General features: G+C 51.0%; 1 long non-coding RNA gene across 1 annotated transcript; it reads left to right on the top strand.

Annotated features, from left to right (window-relative positions):
- The first annotated feature begins 1,162 nt into the window (after positions 1-1,162).
- Positions 1,163-26,698, top strand: LOC117096843. Its single transcript, XR_004442671.1, has 3 exons — positions 1,163-1,573; positions 5,173-5,305; positions 24,868-26,698. It is a non-coding gene; the product is annotated as an uncharacterized LOC117096843 (long non-coding RNA).
- Positions 26,699-27,350: the final 652 nt, after the last annotated feature.

The following is a 27,350-nucleotide window of genomic DNA, read 5'->3' as shown; positions in this document are numbered from 1 at the left end:
ACTGTGGGGGCCCAGTGTGTTTGCCTCCTCTGCTTTGGGTCTTTCCAAGGAAGTGCAGGCAGTGGATTCAGGAGATCATAGAAATCCCAGAATGGAAACGTGAAGAAAAGCGCTCCCTGGGGTCAGCAAAGGATGGCAAAAGAACTGGTAATTACCTCAGTAGAGTGCAGGGAAACACAATCTCTGCAAAACTAAGTTTCAAAGTCCTGATTTCAAGGGAGGTGGATATTGGAAAAAACAAACAGCCAACACCCAGCCTGAGTCTTTCTGCCTGTGTAGCCTGGGACTGCCTGGCCACTGCGTATCTGCTGAGGCGAAGTTGCTCAGAACACAAGCATGTGGGCTCCCGCTGTCCCGCTGTGGGGTCTTGACCGGAAGGGAGGTGATGAGCAAAGCCCAGGTCACCTCCCACCGTGAGTGTTTCCTGCAGGGCCTGTGGGTGAAGGACCCTTCCCTTTCCCTCCAAATATCACCCTGCCCCGAATCACTTGTCTCCTGTCTTTGCCAGTGGATGTGAGTACCTTGTCCACTCCTTTAAAACTACATAGAATGCCTTACAATGTCCCGATTATGCTCTGAAAGATAAAAGTTTTTTCACAGGGCGTGTGTGTAGACCAGTGTTGTACAATTTGGTTTAGATCCCTGAAAAAAATCTCAATTCTTTCTCATAATTTAGTGCAGAGAATAGAATACAAGACAGAGTGTCAGGGTGACAAGGAAACTTCAAAACATGTGAGTAGGCTCGTGCTGTGGCTCACGCCTGTAATCCCAACACTTTGGGACGAGACAGGAGAATTGCTTGAGCCCAGGAGTTCAAGCCCAGCCTGGGCAATGTGGCAAGACCCCATCTCTAAAAAAAAAAAAAAAAAAGTTACACAAATTAGCCAGGTGTGGTGGCACATGCCTGTAGTCCTAGCTACTTAGGAAGCTGGCTGAGGTGGCAGGATGGCTTGAGACCAGGAGTTCAAGGCTGAAGTGAGCTATGATTGTGCCACTACACTCCAGCCTAGGCAACAAGCAAGACCCCGTCCCTAAAGAAAAAAAAAAAAGCATGAATTGCTGAGGCCCAGAGAGTCCAAAGGACTGGCCTGAGGTCACACAGCAGGGGCACGCCATGGGGGTGAAGCTCTGGCTTCCCCCATCCATCTGTGTGTGCTTTCCTTGTTATTAATTCACATGAGTGAATCGCTGCAAATGATGCATCTGGATAAACACTGGACTTCTGTTTCCCCACAGCTGCAGGAGAATCACAGTCTCAGCGGCTGCTGCTCCTGAGGGGCACGCGTGCTGCCCGGTCTGGAGGGTTCGCTGCGATCGGTGCTACAGCTTTAGGAACTGTGATTTACTGCGGATTTAAAACTCTTTAAACAGCCAACTTCCTGCTGATGGGTCTGAGGGAAGAGTGGCAGGCGCAGTGCTGGCAGTGACTCGGGCAGGGCCTCGGTGCAGAGGCTGGGAGGAGCGCCTGCTTTTTAGGAAAGGATGCTTCAGGCTCAGCCTCCTGTCCATGCTCCTCTCCAATGTGAGTGCAGAGAAGGTCCTGGGTTCTTCTGTCTGTGGCTTCACTCTGGGGGTGAGTGTGCCTCTGGAGTCTCTGAGGGGACGCGGGAAGGACGTTCAGTTCAGAGCCTTTAACCAAAACTTTTACAGCAGCCGGTGGGGCAAGGGCTCCCGCACACCCCGAGTTTGAGAGATAGCACCTCAAATTTTCGAACCCTGGCCCACGTGGAGTCAAGCAAGGCTGCTCCGAGGAGGGAAATGGCCGCCCTGGTGCTCTGGGCAGGCCTGGAGGGCTGAGCCTCAGGCAGTCAGCACCACCCTTCCCTCTCCCTGGTTCCCAAGAATCTGAGAGCGATTGAGGAAATGAGGCTGTGAAGTTTTAGGCACTCCCAGGATGAGTACAACGTGGGTTTCACACAAGCGAGGCTGCTGCACCATTCCGCCTGGTCACATTAACTATCCACATTTTCCCAAGGAGTGAGGATGTGCCCGTTTCCTCAGGGTTCTTTGGTGGTGGTTTCAGTTCCTTGCTTCAGTCTCTGGCTGACAGAACTGACTCTACAGGCTTAGCCCTCATTCGTCCAAGACCCAAAGCTCCCAGGATGCAGCTGGGAGCTGCAGTGAGCACCTGTGCACCTGCTGATTCTCCAGGTCTTGCATGGCCATGGTGGGCTCTCTCTACAGAGGCTCAGGACTTGACTCGTATTAGGATGGGGTGTCATAGTTTTGTCTTGCTTTACCTTTTGAAAACATAGACACAGGGTTTTGCTCCATTGCCCAGATGGGAGTGCAGTGGTGCAATCACAGCTCATTGCAGCCTCAACCTCCTGGGCTCAAGGAATCCTCTCACCTCAGCCTCTCAAGGAGCTAGGACCACAGGCACCACCATGCCCAGCTCATTAAAACATTTTTTTTCCTTTGGTAGAGATGGGGTCTCACTATGTTGCCAAGACTTGTCTCAAACTCCTGCCCTCAAGTGATCCTCCTGCCTTGGCCTCCCAGTGTTGGAATTACAGGCATGAGCCACCATGCCCGGCCTTGTTTTACTCTTTATAAATCATGTATATAAACATATTTTATTAATCCCAATAAAACCAAGGCCTTCAAGTCCAAAAGAGCTGCAGCAGAGGAGGTGGAGAAGACAGATATATAAGTATGGAAAACATATTCTTAAGGTCTGTTTTCAAGATTTAGTGAAATTTTGGGAAAAGGTACAGAAAATACTTTCATATTTTGTACTTATAATTGTTACTGTGAAAAGAGTTGCTTTTTATGGAGTGACATAAATTTGAGAAAAAAAAGGTTGTGTTTAAGAAATTTGATACAGCTCTGAATTATACATGGAATGTTATTCAACTCAGTAGAATGTGGTGTGTGGGCAATTATCCAGCATGGTAATTCCACATTACAAACCTTTAAATTTAAAACAGATCAAAATGAATCAATTTTGTAAGTGGCTTTATCTAGGTGCAGTGTTTGCATTATGTGACATTTATTTTATATTGTCACGCTGTCCTTGAAGAGTCCATTTGTTCACATTTTGGTCCTCAACCAGGAGCAGTGTCTGCTATCTGCACAGCTGCGTCTGAGGGCAGCTCCCAGAACAGTGGCTGCAGAGGCACAGGTGGCAGCTCCACCTGGGCACGGTGTGGGCTGCGGTGGCCTCTGAACACCTCCAGGAGTGAAAACCCAAACTCTTCTTCTTTGCTGTAAAGCATAATTTTTGTTTTAAATCCTAGATTGAAAAAAACATGTCACAGAAAGTTCGGAAGCGAACTTTTCAATCCCAGTCTTCTCAACCACAATCATTCGCCATTTTTCTTGTACTTCTTTTTCCTATGTGCACTTTTTACAAAGTTGCAATCATAGTCCAGGAACGATTTTTATATCCTGCTTTTCTTTTTACTCATTATGCCAACTTTAATTTCTAAGTTGCTACACAGTCTTCAAAACCATAATTGTAAAAGGTTGCTTAATAATTAATCAGGCATTTATTTTGAAAATCCTCTCTTCTGTAAATGACACTATGACCAATATATGCCCCTTCCTCATGCCATGTTAATTACTGGGTCAAAGAACATAAACCTAATTTTGTTTCTTGATACACATTGCCACATCTCTCCTCCCGGCATTGAACCAGCTTCAGTGTCACTAATATATAAGGATACATTTCACCACAATTTATCATTACATTTTTGTAACATAATGAAATAAACAATTATTTAATTACATTATTTGACCATGAGCAAATCTGGCTATTTTCTCATTAAGATTTACAATTTTTCTTTCATGTTTATCTAAATCATATTAATGGATTTATCAATACACTTTTCTATCAATTTGTTTGATCTTTTTATGTAATAAATAATCCCTTATGCTGCTTTTTAAATCTCTAGGATTGTCAGAATGTATCGGGAACATCAAAGGCCAATTTTTGTTATTTTTTCCATAGAACCTGCATTTATTTTTAATTTAATGTTTTACCATTTGGTTGATGGAAGTCACACTTAACTGGTAAAGAGAGCTGTTGAGTTAGTCAGCCAGGGTGCAAATCTGATTTGATATCATGCCAGCCCAAAGTAAAGCCCCTGGTTTCTGCGAATCTGCAGGGCATGGAATGGGTAATGAACTCTGACCCTTTCTGTAAGGAGGATGGATGACAGCCTGGGGATTCCCATCAGGACTTCCACTTCCAGGAAGGTTGATGGGCTCCAGCCATCTGCAGGCTGCGTCATCCTCGGCCTGAACTCACTGGGTGCAGTCCGAAGGTGCCCAGATGCCCCAGGGTTTCCTGGGGCAGCTGAGGGCTTTCAGGAGGCTTCCTGGGTCCCAGGGCAGGGAGGAGGTGCCAGGAATTCATTTCACTTTTGCAAATTCACATTAGGACTCAGAACTTTTGAGGACTCATGGAAATTCTCGAAAAATTATTCTGCCTCCAAAGCATTGTGAGAAAGCTGGATCGATAAACATCATTGCTGACTGTGTGCCAGGCACTGAGCTTGGTGCTTGGTGTAAACGGTCTCTGCTCCTCACAACGATTCTAAAAGGCTGGCAGGTTTTTAACTCCAGATTGGAGAAATCGGAAACTCAGGGTAAAGCGTTCCCTGGTGACGTGGCGGGTGACTTGCAGTGCCGTGACCCATCCAACTTGAATCTTATGCTCTTCTTACTGGCCCTGGTCCCTAACAGAGACACAGATGCCATTCTTGCCGTTATCCCTTTGGGATTTCTTAATCTTTTACCTGAAGCTTCAAAGTGGTCAACTGGTCTAAGGCTCTGGGCCAAGTATGGACTTTACATGGTTCTGGCAAGTTGCCTAGGGATTTATTTTCTTCTTTGTGCTTTTTCTGTAATTAAAAGATTTTTTTAAACAATAACTGTGTATCAGAAAAATACAATAAAAGCTTTAAACATTTTTATGAAGCTGACAATTTGCTTATAAAAGCAATCATGGCTGCAGGGCTTAGGGCAGAAGAAATGAATGTTTCCCTGAGATTTCCTCTTTTCGGCCGTGGCTAACCAAGCAGGCCACTAATGATGAGATTGGAGGGAATTATGTGGCCAGTTTTCGGCAGCAGGGCAGGGTTCCTGGGGACTGTGAAGCCTCTTTGGTTTTGTGATACTCATGTGGGGCCTGGTCCACATCACTTAGAATGTTTTATTTCTCTTTAGGTCTTGGACCTGGACCCGAGAGAGCCCAGAACCACAGGAGCAGCAGAAGGGCTGGAGCGTCGCACAGCAACTGTGGGCCCGCGGTGGCTCTGGAGCCAGTCGGTGTGACTCTGCCATTAGCTCTGTCCCCTTGGTGAGGTGATTCAAATTCTCAGAACTGTTTGCCCATTCAAAACATGGGGATGATAGCTCTGTGTAGTGCTGCTGTGAGGGTTAAACGAGAGAAATATGTGTAAAAGTGCTTAGTACAGACACACTTCATATTCTTAGTCACTGCCTGTGTTCCACCAGGAAAAAGTGCTTTCTGAGTCAAATTTTGTCTATTTTTCAAGGCTCAGCTGATCCCAGCTGTGAATAAGTTTACAGGAAGCTTACTGTTACCCCAGGCAGGAATCCCTTCTACTCCAGCCGGGATTTTTCAGCAGTTAGGGCCTGTTCAACAGAGTAAGCCAGCAGGAGTTACATTTAGCCTTATGTTGCTGTGTGCATTTTAATGTTTGTGCCTGAGTGGATTCTAAGCTCTTTGAGGGCAGGAACCATGTGTTAGATGTCTTGGAATATCTTACAGAATCTCGAACAGCGGCCAGTCCTCCAGCAGAAGCTGCAAACTGACTCCTTCGTGTGAGCTGGAAACTGGAGTGCTGTGTTCACAGTGCTGGCCTTCGGGAGGTAGAAAGGCCACACTGGCCAGTGCACGTGGTTGGTGCCAGATGGCTCTATCCTACCTCCCTTCGCAGGGGCTAAACAAGGGCAGTCTGGGTGCTTGACTCAGCCAATTCTGAAGACAGGTCTTTGTGTGGCAGCCATCAGCCAGAAAAAGAAATTCTATTTTGATTTGGTCATTTATTGGCATGAAGTTTTACTTTTGCCCACTGTGGTCAACCAGATGTACTGGTTGGTGCTGGCTGCAGCCCACGGAAGGCCCCACCTGTGCCATGGGCACAGACAGATGGGAGCAGCTGGCTGCCTGGAGACAGGACCTCGGTTTCCGTTTGATGCAGCCACTCCAAATAAACATACCAGTCTATTGTTTGTAGCTGGCATCATTGACTTTCACAGATAACCCCCAAAAGAAGATGGGATCTCTCCACCGGCCTGGATAGGGGTACAGCTACACCTTGCACATGGTTTCACATGAAGAGAAACATGAGATGAAATAAATAAAGGAACAGGAAAGAGAAATACAAGAACTAAAAGTGAGAAGTATCTCACTTTTAATCCTTCTCGTGTCTTTGGGGTACCACCATTTAGTGAATGGGACTAGCGATTCTAAAATATAATACATTTCACAATCACAACTGACATTTTGTCTGTTTTCCAATACATTTAAAGGATACAAAATATAATATCACTTCAGTCTTCATAATAGTAATATAGTCAGGTATTACACATGATCGTTCTACTAAGTTTATTTGAGGGAAGCAAACATTGAGAATGCAGGGATGAGATTCCAGCCTCTGTTGGCCTTAGTGTCACCAGGGTGCTAGTTTCTCCTGAGCCTCAACCTGCATTTTAAGCAGACCCAGGTGGTTTCTTGCACATTCGTGTTGGAGAAGCACTGCTGTGGGGTCAGCACAGAAGTCCTCTCCATGTTTCGTTGAGTTACAGCCCCCAGGTTAACAGTCCTCCCCTGACTTGCCAGAACAAGCAGCCTTCCTTCTTTCAGAAGGCCTGGGAAAACTGCTCAGGCTGGGACTTGTGGGCGGTTAGATTCAGTGCCACAGAGGCTTCTAGTTGAGGTTCGTTCCCCATTCCCCTGGGTCCCAGCGTCTCTCCTGAGCCTTCGCTTGTGAGAAACTGTTCTGCTTTTTTTTTTTTTTTTTTGGAATTGGATTCACTTAAAGGTTATTTTCATTTTATTTGAGATGGAGTCTCGCTCTGTCGCCTGGGCTGGAGGCAGTGCCGGATCTCAGCTCACTGCAAGCTGCCTCCCAGGTTACGCCATTTCTGCCTCAGCCTCCCGAGAGCTGGGACTACGCCTGCTACCTCGCCTGGCTAGTTTTTTTTTTTTTTTTTTTTTATTATACTTTAAGTCTAGGGTACATGTGCATGATTTATATCAGTATAACTCCCCAATGCAATCCCTCCCTCCTCCCCCTCCCCATGATAGGCCCCAGTTTGTGATGTTCCCCTTCCCGAGTCCAAGTGTCTCATTGTTCAGTTCCCACTATGAGTGAGAACATGCGGGTTTGGTTTTCTCTTCTTGTGATAGTTTGCTAAGAATGAGGTTTCCAGCTGCATCCATGTCCCTACAAGGACGCAAACTATCCTTTTTTTAGGAGCACAGCAGCCACTTCAGCACAGGCTGAGGGTCTCTTATCTGAAGTGATTGGGACCAGAAACGCTTTGAATTTTGGATTTTTGAATATTTGCAGGTACATAATGAGGTATCTTGAGACGGGACCCAAATCTAAACACAAAATTCATTTATGTTTCATACACATAGTCCGAAGGTCATTTTATACATTTTAAATAATTTGTGCGTGAAGCAAAGTGCGGACTGCGTTTTGACTGTGACACGTCACATAAGGACTGTGTAGAGTTTTTCACTTGTGGGGTCACGTTGAGGCTCAAAACATTTCTGATTTTGGAGCATTCTGGATTTTGGATTTTCCAATTGGGGTGCTCACCTGTGTCACTTTTCTGCCATTCCACCATCAGGTTTGTGCCTCTCAGGTGAGACGCATGGTCCAGAGAGATCTTGGGTCTCAGACAGAGAAAACTGACAAGGACAAAAATGCACCCTCAGCTGAGAAGAGGGCACCAGATAGAATTCTGGTTAAAAATACTGTGGGGCAGTCAGGTGTCCGACCTACGTGGTCACTGATGAGGTAGTGGGTCGCAGCTGACTGGTGTGGTGTGCAGGACACGGAGGCTCGGTTCCATGGTCGCCAACGAGGGAGTGGGTCACGGCTGGCTGGTGTGGTGTGCAGGAGGCTCGGTTCCATGGTCTCTCCCTGTGAGCACTGCAGAGAAGGCAGCTCAGTGGACGCCACTCACACAGGGGCAGGGAGGGGGTGGCAGTGCCCCAAGGGACTTTCCAATATACTAAAATTGCCTAACACAGCAGTTCCTCATGGATATTGGTAACGAAGGCAAGATGTGTTTTTGGTTTATTGTTACTTTTGGCAAGTCTCCAAAACTCATACAGCCTAGTTTTCTGATGGAAACTGAGAAACATTTATCAACAACAGTATCTACCCAATAGAATCTTGTAAACTTAAATGCAGTAATGTGTTTTTAGAGCACTAGAGTCTTTGAAAGAGACCTGTATCATGAAGTAAGAGTATCAGCTCTTATTCTCAGTAAACTTCAGAAAGTACAAATACTGCCATTGGCTGGGAGTTTCCTTGTTCATTTTCCTGCACGGGACACCTTCGATCACACCCGTTGTCTGCATGAATCAGGTCTTCTCTATTTCTCAGAGGTACGTCATCCGTTCTAGAGAGTTCTGTCTCCCATATGAAGTGCTTCCTACAGAAACAATGAATGTACAGCTCTTCATGTTGCCAAAGCACCAAGACACACTAAACCCACACAGCACATTCCACAGGGCATTTTGAGTGGCTGGAGGCCATGGCACTAGAGCCCAGGGTGGCACCTGCACACTCCCATATGGGAAGTGGGCATGACCAGAGGCAGAGGCCAGACTTGGCAGCACGTGCTGAGGCTGCAGAGCCCTGACACTGGGTGGCCCAGCCAATACAGTCTGACAAGGAGCTGCATTCCACCCGTGTTGGAAACGGATGCTGACAGACTGCTGCACAGAAGCTTCTGCAGCCTGGTGCCCACCAGGCCCATGGAGGAAAAGGGTTCTGGAGTGAAAAGCCTCATCTGGCCCTCAGGAGGCATCTGTGTGAGGGCAGGGCCCTGTTTGCCCCGGGTGTCAGAATATATGAAGGACCGGAGCTTGGCTTGGCCACTCCTGAGACAACATCAATGGATCCTGCACAAAGCATTCCCAGGCCGGGCTGGAGAGACTTTGATGGAGCCTGTACACAGCATCCCCGGACTGGGCTGGAGAGACCTCCTGCCTGTTTGCACACACTCGAAGGGATATTGTGTGAATTGTTTTCTGAACACACCATTTTCCTTACAGAAACTCCTATTCATCCTTCAATCCCAGCTCACAGTCACCTCCTCTGGGAAGCCCTCCATCGCCGGTCATTGTTGGGTGGCGTGCCTGTCTCCTCTTTGGACGGCAAGCTCCCCAGGGATCCTTGTGGTGTCTTTTCATTGCTTTCCTCCACTTCCCGCATGGTTCTTGGCACACACTGGGTGCTTACTGAATACATGGTCAGTAAATTTAAAGGATGAGATGTACTGATTAGTATTTATATCAGATTTCTTTTTTTCGGTATCAGATTTACAAGCTCCATGATGCCCACCATGCGCTAAGAGCAGTAACTACACCCCATTCTCTCCGCATCTTTTCCTGCTGCCACAGGCTTACGTTTTTATCCTATTATGAACTTAATGCTTTTTGAATTCACTTCTTGAATTATTATCCTGGCTGCTCAGCTAAGAGGTGGATCCCTGTGGCTCTCAGTAGTGTCTGTGCTGCCACGGGCTGAGACCCGTGACTTCTCAGGGGTAATTACAGTGAAGACACTTGCTGGTCTGCTTCTGACTGCAGAGCTGCAGACCCAGGGAGTCAGGAGGGGGATAAAACCCACAGCTGACACAGCTCTGTGGTCCTCAGGTTGCCTCTCACAGACAGAGAGGGGAGATGACACTCTGCTTCTCCTACAGTTTGGAAATTTCACCTAAGCATCTGCAAGTGTTTTAAAGGGAACATGCTGGGTCAATAATTGGAACCTTTGGTGTGGGCAGCAGTTAGAGATGTCACAGCAACGCTGAGGGCTGCAGAGGGGGCTGCAGTTTCTAACTGCGTGTCAAGGTCCCGCGCCTGTGGCGACCTGGCGTTGGCATTTCCGCAGCCTGCCTGTGACCTTCAGTGAGTGCAGGTGTCAGGTCTGACCCTTGCTCTGTGGATTCCTTCATCAACCTCGGGAAAATATGTTCACATCCTGGTGGATTTTCATTTTAGACCAATTTGTTTTTGCCCCCGTGTCCAGGCTTTGGGCTCCCATGTGTGATGGCTACTGGCTTCGATGCTGTGGTGATGTTTCCATGGCATTTCCTTGGTTAGGGCAATTCCTGGGGATGCCCATGTTGGTGGGAGGCAGAGTGCTGGTTCCTGGCGGCCTGAGATGCATCTGCATCTCCAGCCTGGTGACAGGCACTCCGCAGTACTTGGGGTGTGGAGTTCCAGGGAGAGGTCCAGGCATCCAGGGATGCCGAACAAAGGCTGGATAAAACTCGGTGCTCGTGGAATCTGACAGTGTGCCATGTTTCAGCAGGGCTGATTTCTTCTAGATTTGCAATAAGGCTTAATCCTGAGAATCCAGGCATTCACCCAACATTCCCGCTAATCACAGAATCTCAGGAAAATAAGCATAGGGTGGAGGCCTAGGGTTGTCCCCCCAACCCACGGCTGCCAGGGAAGACCTGGACTGACCTCGGACTCTTGCCCTTTAGTTGAACGGCAGTCTTTGAAGACAGCTTGAGGAAGGGACGTTCTAGACTTCCCAGGGAATCATTTCCTGATCTAACTCCCAGCGAAACCGCCAACCTTCGCTTCTTCCTTCTGTTCATTTGAAACTTTGTTGTTGTCCAGTTCGAACGCATTGTTAGCCACGCAGGTGGGTCAGGACTGCGAATCCAGGCTGCAATGAGGGGTCAAGTAGTCATTTAAATGAACATTCGATGCACATTCTAGGCCTGGTAAGTACAGCTGATTGATGCTGGTACTAAATGAACATGGCAAAGCTGCAATGGGCGGAGCAAACGCCGGAGAAAGGCCACGTTTAAAACGTATTTGTTGAGTTCACTTAGGTTACCTGCGGGGCTGCGGCTCAGCTGTGCAGAACAGCTCCGAGGCCTGGCTCCATCTGTAATAGCTGTGTACACTTCGCCACACTTCCCTTCTCTGTGACGTGGGATTAAAATATCTCCCTAATAAGGTACTGGGAGGATTAAAGAAGATAATGGGTGTGAGTGCTCAGCCGGGTGCCCAGCACATGCTTGGCGAGTGGGGGCGAGTGACGGGGCTGCCGTGCCCCAGCCGCCCACAGTGAAGGTGCTCTCAGGGTCAGTGGAGCTCACCTCGGGTGAGACGGCTTTTGCTTTCCTAGGACTCTGGGATCAGGTTGGTTGTGTAACTTGGGCTTCCAGAGGCAGGGCTGTCCTAGAGAACACCATCCTGTTATGCAAACCAGGGCATCAGTGCTCAGAGGGAGCTGAGCCCTGGGTCTGAGCTGTGAGACTGCACCTCCTGTGCCAGTGGCCGCCATGGTGCAGGTCTCCTGAGGGTGGCTCATCCATGCCAGAGCCTTTCTCACATGGTGGACGCTCACATGGACCGCTATTTCACGTGGGTCCAGCCCAGAGACACACCCTGCATCCTCCAGAAAGGGACTTTCCTAGCCACCAAGGCTGCCGAGACCTGCCAAGGCCACTTGGCTTTGGGACGATTTGTGTCAGCCATAAGGAGAAGTGAATGGCGGCTGGGACCCCATGTGCAAGTGGAGGGCTCTGCAGTGGCTGACACACATGAGCTCATGGAGGGCCATGAACACTGCTGATTGGTGCTCACACAGTGCCACAGCAACATCTCTTGGTTCCTGCCTGGCATTTCATGGGCTTTCCGGGTCTGCAGCCTACCCTGGCTTCCGGAAGCTTTCCTCAGAAGACGACCCGTGGGAGAGGATGACTGGGTGGAGTCTGTTGGCAGGACCAGCGTTGTGGGGCTTCCTGGAATGTTCCTGGGCTCCAGCAGGTGCCTGCCCAGTGGCATGGCAGGGGCCACTGGGCCTGGAGCCCCACGGATGTTGGGTGGGAAAAGCCAATGGTCCCTCGTGACACAGGCGTCTTCTGCAGATGCTGAGCTCACGCCCCGGGAAAAGGCTACAGTTCAGATGGTCCACGTTCTCCACGTTCTATCTCAGTAACATCTAGATAATCTTAGCCCTTCATGTTACTACCCTGGTTTCCAGATGAGAGGCGTCCACCTTATGGTCATGGCACAGTAAGCCATGTCGAAAATCTCCAGAAATACTTCAGCTCCTTCTGCAGGAACAACCCGTTCCAGGCCACAAGCTGAACACAGGGCATGTGGGTGTCAGCCTTACTTCCATTTTATCTCAAACAAAAGAGCTATCACTGATGAGTCAGTTCAACAAACATCTTACCTCTTATAAATCCCAGTCAGATTAGGTGAGGCCACACATCTGAATTTCTGCCTATGCAGGATTACTTGTGATCTCTTTTGAAGTTCCCGGTGACCCGTGTTTGCCTTAGGATAAGTGGCTACACGAGGGAAGCCACGAATCTCATCAGCGGACGCCCTGTGTCCTCCTTTCTTTTCCTTTTTGCCCTAGACTTTTCAGCCTGTCAGTCAGCTGATGAAGTCTCAGGATAGCTCCTTGCTTACAGTCCTCTTTCGTCCTGGACGGCTGTTGTCACAGTGAGAAGCTTTGAGGTTTTCTAATTTAAAAACAGCTTGCACAGAAACGATGCACAGGATCTCAAGGCAGCTGAGGTCTTCTCCAGTCAGCTCCGTGACTCTCCACCGGGTCCCGGGGAGGGACTGTGCCTCGGTGTCTCCATTTCAACCTTGGTTTCATAAACCCTTTCCTTTTCCCCCTTGAAACGCACCGCGGATGGATTAGGTCATTTATACAGGAGCACAAAGCCTAGTAAAAGAGCTGACTCACAGGCCCGTGTTGCCCCTGGTGACTCCTGCAGCTGCTCTCAGAGCCTTTGGACACCCCAAACTGTGAGTGTGTGGGTTTTTTTTTTTTTTTTTTTTTGGTAAAATGTGCCTAGTGGGAACTTTTAAAATGTTAAGTAAATAAAGATATTTTTAAAAGATAAATTTTCACAGCCCTTAAGAAAGTTTAAAGCGCTCCATTCACGGTGCCGGACTCAGGCCATGGGATGACTGAATTTTCAGGTCTGACTTGGTCTTGAGAGAAAGTCGCGTGTGGGGCTCCGCCTCCGTCCCCCTCCCTGTCCCCGTCCCCGCTGTCGCTGTCCCCGTCCCCATACCCGTCTGCATCGTCTGCGTCCGCTGCGTCGTCTGCCGCGTCTGCGTCGTCTGCTGTGGCTGTGTCTGCATCTGCGTCGTCTGCGTCGTCTGCGCCGTCTGCTGCGTCTGCGTCGTCTGCTGCGTCTGCGTCGTCTGCGTCGTCTGCCGCGTCTGCGTCGTCTGCCGCGTCTGCTGCGTCTGCGTCGTCTGCTGCGTCTGCGTCTGCGTCGTCTGCTGCGTCTATGTGTGCGTCTGCTCCTCAGGAGCTGCTGCACCTTCTGGGAGGAGCAAAGGGACCGGACGTTTCTTCCTGAAGTCTGGAGGTGTCCCGGCCCAGAAGCAGGAGGGTGGACACGCGGGGGTTGGGGTTCCGTGCAGCACACGGGTGATGTTGCTTTTCCGGGTCCTCCTAGAGTCAAGCCGCTGCTACCACGAGGGGCTCTGGGAACGGCAGGCTAACAAGGCCACCCCTCAGGAGAGCTGTTAGGGCAACTCCTCAAAATAACAGGCGCGGAGCAAAGCAGACACCCTTTGGGGTCTGATTCCAATGGGAAGGGCAGTGGCCGCAGCCAGCGTCTTTCCAGGCTGGCATCGCAGCGAACTCCTGCCCAGGCCATGGGACAGGCACGCGCCCACACCCTCCAACCACAGTCCTGCAACTTTCCAGGAACACACACAAAGCGCCCCCCACGGATGTGCGGACTTTCCCATGGGTTCTGTAAGATGTGATGGCATGGCCTCAGCCTGTTTCCCCACTAGTCATCTGAGCATATCCAGGATGAAATCACTCCCAATTTTAATGTAAAATTCTGCCTTTCAGGTGAGAAACAAAGCTTGTGTTAAAGGTCGAGATTTGATTGTAGGTACTGGGTTTTTAATCTTGGGTTTGGTCCGTATTTCCTGCGGCCTGAGCATGGGGCCGTGTGTGTCTCTGAGCTGGGGAGGGGAGACTGTTCCCTCCTGGGCCTTGCTCCTGGGTATGGAATGCCCAGTAGGCAGTGAAAAGGGGGTCCGAGGCCCGTGCACGGGGCAGGTGCGGATGTTGCTCCAACCTCACTTCAGCACAAGGGGAGCAGCAGAGGGGCTGTGAAGTCCATCTTGTATCCACGTGGGGCCGGTTTCCAGCCCAGCTTGTGACTCCTGCTCTGCCTACGTGGGGCCTGTGCCCAGCCCAGCTTGTGGCTCCTACTCTGTCCACAGCCCTGGGTCGCACCCCACAGCTGGGGAGGGGCTGCCTGTCCCGTTTCCACATCGCGCTCACCTGCCACGGTCACAGGCCCTGGCCCAACCTTGGGGCTGCTGGTGGCCAGGATGGGATGGATGGGATACGACAAAACAGTCTTCAGAGACCCGTCTCAGACCCTCACAGCACCCCTGCCCCACCCCGCGCCTGCCGGGAGTTGAAGGAAAGGGAGCAGAACGTGTGTGCAATTAAAGATGAGGGGAGGTGTGGGGTGGGGGACAGTGTGGGAGCCGCGTGTGCCGCTGTGAAGGAGCGTGTCAGGAAGCTGCCAGAGAGCTGGACCCGAGAGGGAATGGGACCCCCAGGGCTGCAGGCCGGACCCCTCTCCGCAAGGCCTGGGGGCTGGCGCAGGGCTGGGTCTGCACACTGAGGGGCAGCCGCAGGAGGGGAAGGCAGGCAGCCAGGCCCGCCCCCCAGGCTCCCGCGGCGTGGACGCAGGCGGGACTCAGTCCTGGGCCAAGCTTCGTCCTGGGCTGGCTCTGCTTTAGCGCGACTCTGAATGAAACTTCATTCCTCCATTTCCGCTGGGACAGCTGTACTGCTGGTCCCTGAGCGTGCGCCAATATTCACTGGAAAAGTCGACTTTTCCAGTTCACTCTTTAATTTTGTTTGAGGCTAAAGTGCTCTAACACGGGACCTGCAGCTGCCTTCTTCTACAACGTCTGCTGAATCTCCATATTCTCTGGGGGCAGCCTCGCTGAAATGAGGCTGGCTTCTCTCGATGTCTGTTCCTCACGCTGTGGGTGGGGCTGCGGAGGAGGGTGGCCTGAGACGTGGCCCTTGCAGGCCCTGCACCAGGCTGCAGCTGCCTCAGAGGCTGCCATCGACCCTGCAGGCACGCCCTGCTCTCCCTGTGGCACCGCTCCGAGCGCTGATGGTGGGGTGTGGCTGGGGCACCTTGCCGCACGTTGGAGGGGGTTTAATTGCCGGCTTCCACATCATGCTCTTAGTTGCTACTGAGTGAGTGAGACAGCCCCAGTTTCTGCTCCCACAGGGTTCAGCATCCGTCTCCAAGTGTCTTTTCTGGGGTGTGAGATTCAGCCACTCACACCAGCCAGTGCTCCCTGCTCTGCCTTGCGGTAACTTTGAGCCACAGACGCTGGTGAACAGCTTTTCCTCTAGGTGGGAATCCAGCCCTTCCCACACAGCCCTGTGTTGTAAAGACCTTGGATGTCTGCAGCAGGCCAGTGCCAGGCACAGCTGTGAGCCTTCAGGGAGCCCCCCTGAAACCCTGGCCGAACCCCTGGCCCTGCGGGCCGCACACAGACTGTTGTTGGAAGGCCTCAACTTGGCCTGGTCTTGGTTTTCTCCTCGGTGTACGCTGGCATCTTGGTTTTCTTCTGGTGTAGACCGTCATCTTGTTTTTCTTCTTGGTGTACACCGTCATCTCAGTTTTCTTCTCCGTGTACACCAGCACCTTGGTTTTCACAGGCACTGGGGCCAGATGCCCCTTCGTCTCCCTGTCTCATTATTCATTCACTTGTTCACTCTGTAAACGTGTCACGAAGGTGTGGGCAGGAGTGGGCTTGGCTCTAGGGGCCCGGTGGAAACTTCCCAGCCCCTGGGAGCTGAGCTGGGTGGACGGCGCCTGTGTGGGGCAGTGCCTCGGGAAGAGCCCACGGTGCCTCCTGGGTCTGCTGCTGCCCTTGCCCTCCTGCCTCTGCAAGATCATCTCCTGTGTGGCATCATTTGGTCCTGTCCAGGAGCCTGGTGCACGAGGTGGAGTGGCCCAGGGGTTGCAGCTGCCCAGCGCATGGGAAGGAGCAGGCACTGGACCCCGAGTCCCCTTTGTGGCCCCACCTCGGTGGACGCTGGTGGCTAAGGAAAAGTGTTCTGAGTGTGTGAGGAGAGGTGCTGAGACCGATGTCGTCAATCACACACAGAAAACAGAGCCATGTCGGAGCCAGGGGGGAGGTCATTCTGGCTTTGTTGTCCTGGGGTTCCAGCGAGCGCCACACGGGCAGAACCCATGTTGATGCTCAGGGAGGCTGCATCACCCTGAACAGTATCTTTTCTGTGGCTCAGATCTGTCCTGAAAGCTGTTTCTTTTACAGTCCTTCCTGTTCATCAGGTTTTACCTTAGTGTGGAAAGAGTGACGAATAGAAAGAAGAGGGACTGTGAGCACAGTTGCTGGGGTCGGCAAGGGCCGGAGCTGGGGGTGCTGCAGGGGCCGTGAGGGCCGGAGCTGGGGGTGCTGCAGGGGCCGTGAGGGCCGGAGCTGGGGGTGCTGCAGGGGCCGTGAGGGCCGGAGCTGGGGGTGCTGCAGGGGCCGTGAGGGCCGGAGCTGGGGGTGCTGCAGGGGCCGTGAGGGCCGGAGCTGGGGGTGCTGCAGGGGCCGTGAGGGCCGGAGCTGGGGGTGCTGCAGGGGCCGTGAGGGCCGGAGCTGGGGGTGCTGCAGGGGCCGTGAGGGCCGGAGCTGGGGGTGCTGCAGGGGCCGTGAGGGCCGGAGCTGGGGGTGCTGCAGGGGCTGTGAGGGCAGGAGCTGGGGGCGGCTGCAAGACAGAGACACAGCAGGCCTGCGGAGGGGCACTAGCGCTCACCTTCGTGTTCTGTGTGGCCAGGAAGTTCTGATTAAGATTGGATACAGTGTAACGGATGACATGATAATGGATGATCACAGAAGCTGGTTTGTGAGGCAAACCACACTTATAAAATTTGGTTTCCCACGGTTCTCGCCCAGGGAAGGGAGCCCACGCCTGCCACATAAACATCTCCCTTTCACCCCTGCTGGGCACCCAGCAGCCGGCATCAGGGCTCCAGGGAGGCTTTGCTTGCATCTGCTTGGGTGTGAGGTCCCAGGGCCTCACAGGGCTTCACGCGGGGGCCACTTGCAGGAACCACTCTTGGAGAACAACCGTGTGATATTTTGACCAGGAGGACAGCACAGGAAGGGCCATGGGAAGGGGTTCGCGTTTCAGGCATGTGGGAAAATCCCAGGCCCTGGGGTTGCGTTTGCAGGCTTGGTGTGAGAGCCCTCGTGAGGGGGGCTTACCCTCGCTCTCCCACCCCGTGGTGCCATCTGACCTTGGTGCTCTCCCCTGGCGTCCCTGGATTTATTCCTTATCCACATTTTGTGACAGCAGTGCCTTTGAGGAGGAGGCCCAGGCCAGACATGGGTTCTGTCCCGGCTCTCCCAGGAGCTGGTGCCGTCTAGGGACAGGTGTGGGACGTCACTAGCTGCATCTCTCATCCGTAAAGTGGGGAGACTCTATCATCTGTGATGCCTGGCAGGAGCAGAGAACGAGCTCCTCGTGTATCTCTGCCAGGTGCACAGCTGGCCTTCAGTCAACATCCCCTGCTCAGCAAGTTACTATTTATAAATTTAGAATATTCAGAATTCCTGAATATTCAATATGGCATTGCTTGTCAGCACTGAAATTTCTAGTCAAAGAAATTCTTTTCCTGCTCAGAATGTACTTTAAAAATCTGGCTGTACTCAAATGTCATCTGCAAAGTGGTCTGTGGCCTGGAGGCCTTGCAGTCGACAAAGTGGCCACAGACAGGGAGCTGAGGGCATCTGGGGTGGCCACAAGCCTCTCTCACGGGGCCCTGTGTCCTGTGGGGACAGCGAACCGCAGTGCTCCCTCAGCTCAGCCCGCCTGGGAACAGCCACAGTGGGGCCTGGGAGGAGGGTGGTGCAGCTGTGGGGCCATCCTGACACCTGGCCATTCGCCGGAGGGCCGTTTGCTCCCGGGAAGTGATCAGGGGAGATCGCTGGGGCCTCCGTGAGCTCTCGGGAGCGTTTTGCGGACACAGAGCCAAGTTGCCAAGGGCAGCTCTGCTGTTGACAGGCTGCTGTCCTTCTACGTCTGGGGACGGTCACAGAGCATCTTCCGGGGGCGTGTGGTTCTGTGTGCAGGCGCCGCCCCGGAAAGGTCCCCGCAGCAGCGTTTGACCAAGGGCAAGGCCCAGGGACTGCCTGGGACGCTGCATGCATGCACAGCCAGGCTGCACCCTGTGAGCAGAAGGTGTTTAACACTCGACACAGAAATAATAGTGTTCACACACACATTTTATCACAATGCTTAATAGCCGTATCAAGAATCAGGAGAAAACAATGCATCCTTTTATAGCATTTTAAGGTAAAAAAAACAAAACCAGTGAGAGAGGAGAAAGCTGCCCTGCCAAGAACCGTTCCTGTCTCCCCGGCCGTCAGCACTATTTATGACAGTACCCGCTGGTCGTCGCAGTTATTATTATTGTTGTAAACGCTGCTAGAAGTGGGCCGTCCCTCCCCAGCAGACAGACCTCCCTCTCAGCCGGCCTCTCCTGGTGAGCTTAATTGAATGTCCCGATGCATAGGAGGAGGGTTAATGGCATAACTCAGTCACACAATATCTTGGATTACAGACAGCCAGCAAGCAAAGGCCCGGCAGCATGGCAACGGGGCCGGCACCGTGGGAACAGGCGGGCGGACAATGATGGGATTGACAGTGTGCATGGAAAGGCCACCTTTGGGAGAAACCGTATCTCCCAGCATGCTGGGGAAAGTGAGAAATAGTGGCAGATGCTGCTGGACTGCAGCAACAGATGCTTCTGGCCGGGCCCGCCAGCCAACCAGATCACACGTCGCTAAGTAGGGAGCACTGCTTCCCCGCCCCCGCTCTTTGTCGGAGGGAGGCAGCAAATACAAATATTGCAGAGGAATTAAAAACAGCAGATGGTGGCAGCAGGGCTTGATGAGGTCAGGGTTAGGCACAGGCATACATTTGGTGGTGGCATTAATCACCTTCCTCTGGGAGTGGAGAGCTCAGGCCTCCAGCACAGCTCCGAGCTGACCGCCTTCCTGTGCTGCACTCCGCCCTCCCCGAGGCCTGCCCGCTGCCTGCCGCCCTCTCGAAGCGGGCTGACCCCACAGATCAGCTTTTAGATGTCTCCTTCGATTTAGCAGAGTTTAAAGAGAACATATGTTGAATATTTTGTTAATTCAATTTGTGTTTAAATAATTGATGTCGCCCAATTCCAAATGTGGGATTCTAAAGGGCTCCTGTGCTGGTTTGATGCATTATCTGTCATCCTATTGTGCCAGGTCGGTTGTTTTCATTCGAAGACAAACGCTCGCCCTCTCTTTAGCATGAGCTCAGGCGGCACGCAGTTTAGAGTGTCCGTCATCGCAAGTGTCCAGAAGGAAGTTCTTGCAAATCTCAGACTCCTCAGAGGAAGGTCAGTGGGCAGAGGAGAGGCCCGATTCCCCGCGACCTCTGGGGGTGGAAATTCCACTCTGGCAACTTTCTCGGGAGGACGTTCTGGTTTCACTGAAAGGAGCATGACTCTCGGGAGGGAGAATGCGGCTTGGTGTGTGCTTGCGTGTGGAGGGACTGGCGTCTGCCTTGCATGTATGTGAGCACGTCTTTGTATACTTGTGTGCTGACTGAAGGTGCTGTGTGTGTGTGGGGGGGTGGTATGTGTGAATAGGTGTAGGCATCCCTTAATAGCATACCTTATGAAAAATAAAACCTGTGGGGCCTTTGGGAGGCTGAGGCGGGCGGATCACGAGGTCAGAAAATTGAGACCATCCTGGCTAACATGGTGAAACCTGTCTCTACTAAAAATACAAAAATTAGCCAGCCATGGTGGTGGGGACCTGTAGTCCCAGCTACTCGGGAGGCTGAGGCAGGAGAATGGCATGAACCCGGGAGGCGGAGCTTGCAGTGAGCCGAGATGGCGCTCACTGGGCGCCATCCTGGGCGACAGAGCGAGACTCCATCTCAAAAAACAAAAACAAAAACAAAAACAAAACAAAAAAAACAAACAGGATATTTTCTTTTCCTAGAGCTAAATTAACTTCTTTGGGGTAACTTTCCAGGAGTAGAATAATGGGACACATGTAAAAACAGGAAACAAGACCAGGCATGGTGTTTCATGCCTGTAATCCCAGCAGTTTGGGAGGCTAAGGCAGGTGAACTGCCTGAGTTCAGGAGTTCAAGACCAGCCTTGGCAACATGGTGAAACCCTGTCTCTACAAAAACTAAAAAAACTTAACTGGGAGTGACGTTGCACACCTGTAATCCCAGCTACTTGGGAGGCTGAGGCAGGAGGATCACTTGAAGGTGGAGGTTGCAGTGAGCCAAAATAACACATATTCATTGTAGATAAATTAGAAAGAGAGGTTGTAGCTAGCTGAAAGAAAGAAGAAAGAAAAAATGGGGCCGGGCGCGGTGGCTCAAGCCTGTAATCCCAGCACTTTGGGAGGCCGAGACGGGCGGATCACGAGGTCAGGAGATCGAGACCATCCTGGCTAACACAGTGAAACCCCGTCTCTACTAAAAATACAAAAACTAGCCGGGCGAGGTGGCGGGCGCCTGTAGTCCCAGCTACTCGGGAGGCTGAGGCAGGAGAATGGCGTAAACCCGGGAGGCGGAGCTTGCAGTGAGCTGAGATCCGGCCACTGCACTCCAGTCCGGGCGACAGAGCGAGACTCCGCTTCAAAAAAAAAAAAAAGAAAAAATGAACAGAGCCACTGTTAATATGTAATGTGCATCCCTAAAGTTTTCCTCCCTTTGCCTATATTACATACATCTTTCTCAAAACTGGGATCCTTTAGTTCTGTAAGTAGCTTTTCTTTAATTGTGGGGAAAAACCAAGTAGCATAAAGCTCACTTTCCTCAAAATTCCCATGAGTGTGGTGTGATACTGTCAGCTGCACACTCATTGCCATTCAATGCAGCTAGTTTTTTAACTTACGATGTTGTGAGCATCTTCCTGTGTCATTAAATATTCTTTAAAACATAATTTTATAATGTCTAGAAAGTGTTCAATTATTCAGATGTTCTAAAATTTACTTGACTAACTCCCTTTCATTGATCATTATTGTTGCATCTATTTATTACTTCTATTAAAGTAATAGGAGTTATAAATTATAAATTAAAGTTGTGATGAATATGCTCATATAAAAATGGTTCCATAAACTTCTAATTATTTATTTAAGATCAATTTTGGAAAACAGAATTACTGATTAAAATGTACAAACCTTTGAAAGGTTCTCAATTATATGCTACATTGTCCTCCCAAGATCTGAACATGTGTGTGTAACCCCAGTAGTTTATGATAATCAGTTTCCTGTGTCCTTGCTAACTCTAAATACAGACACCAAATACATATTATAGAATATTTATAAATATATTTACTATAATATTTATCACATTACTTAATAATAAATATACATGCTAAAAAGTTTGCAAATTTGGTACCATTTACAATTTTAATTACTTGTGAAGTTAACCTATAAAAATATGTTCATGGTTCACTTGCATTTCCTCTTGGTGAACTGGTTATTCTAGAACCCACTTCAGATGCTTCATACTTAGGGATGAGCTACTTCCTGAAAGTGTGGCCCCGTTTTTTTTCTGACGTGGGATCTGCAGAAGGTTTGGGGAAACCAGGTAGATTGGGGGAAACCAGGTTTACTTGGCCTGTGTCCCTGTGTCCCTGAGTTCAGGTAGAATTGTGCTGTTTTAACTGGGTCTGGAATCTTGCAGTCTCTTCAAAACCACAGGGCCCCTTCCCCATGGACAACAGGTTGAGTGGTGTTTTCTCTCCTCTCTGTGTATTACAGGACATGGGGGTCTGCTGGAGAGTTCTTAGGAAGGAGCTAGCACTCCCCAGACCCCTCAGCCCTTCCGAATTCTTCTGGGGCTGGAGTATCCCGCTGATCAATAGTTCAGTCTTTCCAAACTGAGGTCTGGTGGGACCTGAGTTCTGGGTTTTTGGGGCTCTACTTCTGCCAAGCTCGGCAAGCATGCAGGGAGCAAGGATGCTGCTTTTTGAAGAGATGTGTGTCACCCACCCCACTGACACCCGTGTGGGCTCAAGTCTGGGCACTCTTGCCATGGTTTCTGGGACAAGGCAGCAGGCAGTGCATGGTCGCTGGAGGCGTGGTCGCTGGAGGCGTGGCCGCTGGGAATGTGGCATTTCCAGTAGGATGTCTCCTTGTGGGCTTTGTTGGTTTTGTGCGACTCTTAAAACTGGGCAAAATGGTGGGTGTTGGTGAATTTTTCTAGGTAGATGGCCAGTTTATTTCACTGGCTTGTCAAAGGAGTCCATGGCTCTGAGACAGAGAAGTCAGAGACATTTGAGATGGAGGCTAGCCAGCAACGAACCTGACTGCAGATGATAGTTTGAAATTTCTTCTGCACATAATCGTTAGTGTCTACAGGGTGTTCTGTTGGTACAGAGTCTAAGTTTATTAACCAGCCCCCTTTCGTTGGACATTTATGTTCTAGCTATATTTTGTTATAAATATATATTTTTATGACTGAGTTATTGTTCTGATGCCTAGTGTGTTACAGCCTTGGTTCCTTCTGTCTAACAGGAGTCTTTGCAGTTGAGCCCATTTTTTATACTTCTGAGGCCTGGGAGCAGTGGCCGGTGCACGCCCCCAACACTCACTCCCAGTTTAGTTTTCGAGGCCACTCTGGGCGTTGAGGCTGATGAAACCACACAGGCATACTCACAGGATCTCTAGAAAACACATTTCAAGCCTCCCAAAGCATCGATATTTTAGCTTAGAAGAAAGCGACGCTCTGAACTGATCATGCCATGTTAGTGGCGCTGCACCTGCCTTTCTTCTTCCTGGGGGAGTCTGGCCCCCGACCTCCCTTGGAACGGTGTCCTGCACAGAAGTTGACAAGGAGCTTCTTTCTTCCACAGTGGACTGGTGCAGGCATCACCGTGAAGCAGGCGGAAGACTCACGGGGGGTTCTGCCGGAGACCCCCAGACATCAGGCTTCTCGCTCCGCCGCTGTTCAGGTCCTGTGAGCCAGATGCTGTGTCAGCCCCGGGACCCCGACAGCACGCCTCACCCCGGGGAGAGACTCACACAATCCCCTCCCCTTCAGGACTTGGCTTTATTGAGTGCCAAGAGGGTCAGGCTCATGGTCACTAGAAGCTGTACTTGAGCCATGAACCGAGTCTGAGGACGGCCGAGGCCATAGAGTATTTCCCTTGAGAAAGGAGCATTTGAGCAGACACCTGGAGAAGCGGCAGGGGCTGACCAGACGGGGCCGAGGAGCAAGACCCTCCTCGGGAGAGGGGTCGGTACGAACAGAGACCCCAAGGCACCTGGCAGCCAGGGCCCGGTGTGCTGTCCACGGGTCTCTCCTGTTTGCGATGGCCGGAAAGCCACAGCCCCCCAACCTGCCTCTGGGCAACATAGTGCTCGCTTGAGGGGGGACCCAGGGCCGACTGCATCTCCACGGAGCACGGCCGTGGCAGTCCCTTTCTGCAGCTGCTCCCGACTGAGGACTTGAGGCCCCGGGATGGGTGTCAGGACCCGCTGGAGCCTGCGGGCTGTTTTGTTTTCAAGAACACACAAGAGAGTTCCTGACTCCTGCCCTGAGCTCCAGCCCCTTCAGGCTGTGCGAGGCCCCCCACGTGCAAATCGGCTCTGGGGCTCCTTCCATCACTCTGCATAGGCCCCTTCTGAGGAAGCCACAGGGTTGCTGGGCTGCGTTTCTCCCTGGACAGGCTCCCCTGGGAGTTACTCTTTCTGCGAGCCCCGCTGGACCAGGTGCTCCTTTGCCCAGCCCAGCACCGGGCTCCTGCGCTTCTGGAAGCCTGAAGGCTGGGAGGACAGCACAGAGCGCATGGGGGATCCCACGAGACTGTCCTTCGCAGTGAGGGAGACGCAGTGGTTTAAGCTGAAACTCGCCCAGGTTCACCGGGTCTTGCTTCAGCAGCACAGGCTCTGTGTTGAGGCCGTGTTTACTCTGCGGGGAGAGGTGAATTTCTGAGGCATACAAGCTAGTTTCAGATGCCGGCCAGCTCTGCTGTTCCTGCTTAGTTGATATCTGAAAGTCACCCTCCAAATCTTTGTTCCTCTTACTCTTGGATCTGTTGTGTGTTTGCCATGTACTGTGTTGAGTAGATGGGAAAGGAGTGTGTGCACGTATTTGGATCAGCAGCTCTCAGCAGCTCGGCACCCAGGAGGAGTGTGGCATGCAGGCTTTCCTGTGGCCTCGAGAGTCCTGGGACCCCGGGGTCTTTGGGGGACCTGGCATTTGAGTGCTGCAGCTTCTCGAGACCATGCTGGGCCTGCCTGTGTCTCCCCAGCTGTCCCGGTGGCCAGTGCTCATGCCGGGTGCCCTGGCTGGCTGCTCCTGCCTCTTCTGTCTTGGTTGATTTTTAGGTGAAGTAAAAAGGAACTGAAGGGTTTTCTTTCCGTTGACTCTGGCTAATGATGCATCACCTGCTCCCTTGGCTGTGGGGGAGCAGTGCAAAGGTGTCAGAGGAAGAAGGGGCCTGGATGCTGGAGGGGGGTGGCAGGAGACAGGGAGGGGGGCAGGTCTCATAGGGGAATGCGGAACTCAGTTTCTGGAGGAGGAACCCCCCAGTGTCCCCTTCCCCGGTTCTCATTCACAGCCACGGCCCCCCAGCCTTCCTGAGCTGGCTCTGCAGGCCCCAGCTTCCTGGTGCGGCTCTGAGTTCAGTTTATGTGGAAAGTGAGCCTCTGACCTCCGACCTGGGCCTCCATCTGGGGAGCGTGGTCACGTGGAGATGCTCCGGCGGGGGGAAGAGTCGCTTCCCAGATGTGATTTTAAGGATCATCGTGAGAAACTAACAGTGGCAAAGTGACCATTTTTCTGCGGTTGTAAACAGACAAATGGAAAACAGTCATCCCTTGATTATCTATGTAAATCGTCAGGTTTTATTTCTCTGAGTGCAATAGGAAGTTTCTTTGTTTTACTTTTCCCTGTCAAGGAGCCAATTAAATCAGACTTCCCTGTGCAGGCAGGTCCAGCTGTCAGGGACTTGCTCCATCAGCCCCTGTCATCCATGAATGGGAAATTAATCAGCGCCGTTCGGGAGAAACTCCCACTCAACGCCACGGCCTTTCTTTCCTCCCTGATTGTGATTTCATACCTTTTATGTAAAGCAGACTTCAGAGCCTCCACCTATTTAAGGAATTTTTCAATTAACATTTCTTTTCCTCAAGAGAGACCAGAGCCTTTGGTTCTCCACAAAGGCTGGCTTTACTTTTCCTATCACAAATGTGCCCAGGTCAGTCCCCGCAGGCTGAGGGCCTATTATTTGGCATTGATGATTTTGTTTAACGACCCCCCCTCCCCCTAATCAATAGCTGATCAGTGCACAGCAGGGAAGTCTCTGCTTTAAATCCACTGCTCTTCAGGCGAAAATCGTCTCCTTTGAATAAAAACACGCCTCGGTTGAATGTTAAACCCATCTAATTGGCGGTGTTTTTAAAGAAAGCACAGACAAGAGATATCAGGAAAACCACCACAACAAAAATCTGTAAAAAGCTTCTTTTACTGTTGGTGGAATCTTGTGTTTATTTCCAAATAGACATTTTTTATTGTCACTTTTTTTTGAATGTTTTGTTAATTGACCCTTTAATGGAGTCATCGTTTACTTCAAATAAAATCCTATTGTATTAAATCTTTTACAGATTTCAAAATCTTCTCCCAGAGTCTAATCAAATCTGCTAGCAAAGATTTAATAAGAGCAGTATCCAGTCTGACAAGCAAAATTTAGTGGAGAATTCAACTAATTTTGCTGAAAAACTCACTGCTTTACTTTACGGGAACGTCTAACAACTCCGTTCTGTGCTAAGGGTCTTTGGTCAGTCTTGGATGTTTAAAACCACAGTTAGAACCAGCAGGACAAAGAGCGACTCAACAGGGAGACAGATGATCCTGGCCACAAAGCCAGGGAGTTGAGGCAGCGGGCAGGGTGGCCACAGCCTCCCCAGCAGCCCTGCGTGTCCCAGCGGCCAGAGGCGGCTGGCAAGGAGGCTGCTGGCCATGCACAGACGCTGCTGCCCTGATTTCAGAGACCGAGAGGACGGGAGAAAAGCAGCATCTGATGTTAAAGTGGAGGCATTTCTTGCATCCTTGACTTGGTCAGCTTGATTACGGAAGCCTAACACAGGGTGAGCCTTCTGCCCGGAAGCTTGCTGAGTCCGAGTGGTCCTTTGATACGTGATTATTCTCCGCACTTGAAATAAGTGTGCTAGCCTTTTTTTTTGTTCCCTGAAAGGGGCTTGTTTCTGAAGTAATTTTGGAGTCCACTTAATATGCAGGGTAAACAAATCTGCAATTCTTTCTTACTTCACTTTGTTTCTGTAGTGCGTGTTACTGCGATATTTGCTTTCGTAAAGCTGCGATTTCAGCATGACACATTAAAAAGGAGGGCAAAGGATGCTCTTTTTGACAAAAGGAAATCCACAGAAAATCAAGAGTCGTTAATAAAATAAAGGCCTTTGTGTCTTCCAGTCACAGGGTCTGCTGTGTGTTCTGTGTGGGGAGGGCTTGGGAGTCCTTCCCTGGTCTGGTGTCAACCACAGGTAACACTGGCGCCTTGTGTTTGCCAGGCAGTGCGCTGAACACCTGTGAGCTGGATCGTCACATCAGCCCGTGAGACAGGTCCTGCTGCAGAGGAACTCAGGCTTAGAGAGAGAACACGCGAGGCCGAGTCCACAGCGGCAGTTGGCAGGGTTTGGGCTCAAGTCCAGACTGTGTCTCTCTGGCCTGGCTTGGGACCAGCACTGTCTTCTCTCCAGGCTGAGCCTCACCCTGTGGACACCACAGACAGCTACTGACGCTTTCGATTGTCCTCCTGTGGACACTGTAGACACCTGCCCACCCTTCCAATTGTCCTTCTGTGGATACCGTGGACACCTGCTCACCCTTTCAGTTGTCCTTCTGTGGACACTGTAGATACCTACCCATCCTTCCAATTGTCCTGTGGATACTGTGCATACCTGCCCACCCTTCCAATTGTCCTTCTGTGGATACCGTGGACACCTGCCCACCCTTCTAATTGTCCTTCTGTGGACACTGCAGATACCTGCTCACCCTTCTGATTGGCCTTCTGTAGATGTTGTG

Source organism: Trachypithecus francoisi, unplaced genomic scaffold, assembly GCF_009764315.1.
Source record: "Trachypithecus francoisi isolate TF-2019V2 unplaced genomic scaffold, Tfra_2.0 Lachesis_group15, whole genome shotgun sequence".
Taxonomy (NCBI): Eukaryota; Metazoa; Chordata; class Mammalia; order Primates; family Cercopithecidae; genus Trachypithecus; species Trachypithecus francoisi.
The sequence above is the reverse complement of the archived record's forward strand: the minus strand, read 5'-3'. Positions and strand labels throughout refer to the sequence as shown.